Below are 2,016 nucleotides of genomic sequence, written 5' to 3'. Positions count from 1 at the left end.
TGGAGTGTCCTCTTTTGGGACACTCCACATATGGTAACCCTAATTCAGAGAGAGAAGGGCCTGGCTGCAGAGAGTTAGAGATAGAGTACCTGAGTGGAGCAGGGCTGGGGAAAGGTTGAGGAGCTGGGGAGCTCCAGCCTGGAAAGCCCCAGGCTGCGGCCTAGCAGAAGGCCAAGGAGTACTAGAGGTTGCAGAGGGCAGCCCGGGGTAGGCCAAGGCAGCAGGTCCAAACCCACCTTGCCAGTGATGAGTAGGCTGATACTGCAGTCTGCCCCAGGGCGTGGGGCTAGACGATGACTGGCAGTAGCCTTATACTGAGGTGAGGTGGGGATAGTGGGTGGGGGTTCCCTGAGGAGGGGAGACCCTAAGACTGAGGGGTTACTGCTAGGGGGCAGCACCCCAGGTAAAAGGGCACTGGGGTCCAGGGAGGGATACGGGGGCCAGAGGACAGACGGATCACCGGCCTGCAGAGGGTGCTCCGGAGCTGGAACAAACTAATTCCCGAAGTCACCAGCAGGAGGTGCCACAGGGGTGAGTCCGCTCTTCTACACCATGTCTTACCTCTGGGGAGAAAAAAACTACCCACAAGGAATAATTTCCTTCCCACAGTGGTGCTCTCACGCACTCACTAGTGGAAACACGGGATCTTTTCCTCCCCAGAGGGAAGCATGCATGAAATACTGCTAAGGAAATGGTCAGCTGCATTCTGCACGGGGGGAAACATGCAAGGGGCTTTCAGTGAAGGTAACAGGCTATTAACACATTTTTCCAATACTGAACTCCATTAAATACTCCACAGCATCTTACATTTTGAAACTTCTTTGACAGCTCCAGGCCCAAGCCCAGTCACCTGCTGTGCTGACAGCCATGGAGCCAAGAACAATGCCACGAAACATCTTGCCCGGGGGTCTTACGGCTGGTTCTAAAGAACCACGACGAGGCTGAAACGGCCGCCCCAGGTCAGCCCCGCTCCTGCTCTGCCTTGGGCATGAGTGCTTGAATCTCTACAGTCGACTTACTGCTGCTCCCTGCGCTGAGATGTGCCCCAGACGGGGCAATAAGCTCGGCTCACCCTTGTGGACCATGAATGGGGACTACATAATGGCTGCTTTGTGTCCTAGTTTCTTGCCACGCTGGTGCGACTGCCTAGTGCAGTGCTGAGGCAACCCTGCTCCCCAAGCCTTGCTGGGACCCTGGGGAGCATGCTGTTCCCTGCTGCCCATATCCAGAGCCTGGGAGCAGAGATGCGAGTCGAGCCTAGAAGGGTCACTTCCTGTGTTCAAGAATGGCAGATAAGAGGCTTCCCTCCGCTGAGGCGGACAAGGGTGGATGAGAACAGGAGTGGTGGGCAGAGGCCGTTGCCGTACGGTCGTCTGGTCTAGTTGAATGAGCACACAGCAGAGGGTCTCAACCTATTTACCATTGTGGGCCGCATATGCAGCTCTCTGTGTGTTATGTGGGCTGCATCCACACAATATATACACTGTATGACCCTGAGGATGTCACATGGGCCGCAGCTGTGTGCTGATGGGGCCGCAAGCAGCCCATGGGCCATGGGTTGAGAACCACAGGCACATATGAACTGCCAGCCTGGATCAGACCCAAGGTCCATCTAGTCCAGTGTCTTGTCTCTCTGACAGTGGTCAGCACCAGCTACTTCAGAGCAAGGTGCAAGACCCCCGCAGTAGATAGATGTGGGATCATTTTGCCCCCCTACATTAGGTCTCCTCTTGATTCCTTATAGGGATTGGCCTAGACTCTGAAGCATGAAGTTTAATACCCCTTCCCATTTTTTTTCTTGACATTGATTGATAGAACTGACTATTCTTGCTATCCATATAAATATCCAACCCCCCTTTTTTTTTATCTTAAATTCTTGGCCTCAGCAGCTCCCTGTGGCAATGAGTTCCACAGGCAAGCTAGAGTTGGGTGAAAAAGTATTTCCTTTCATCGGTTCTGAATTTGCCACCTTTCAATTTAATTGAATGTCCCCTTGTTCTTGGGTTATGCGCCTGG

Source organism: Terrapene carolina, unplaced genomic scaffold (assembly GCF_002925995.2).
Source record: "Terrapene carolina triunguis isolate 2854851 unplaced genomic scaffold, T_m_triunguis-2.0 Scaffold604, whole genome shotgun sequence".
NCBI lineage: Eukaryota > Metazoa > Chordata > Testudines > Emydidae > Terrapene > Terrapene triunguis.
The sequence above is the reverse complement of the archived record's forward strand: the minus strand, read 5'-3'. Positions refer to the sequence as shown.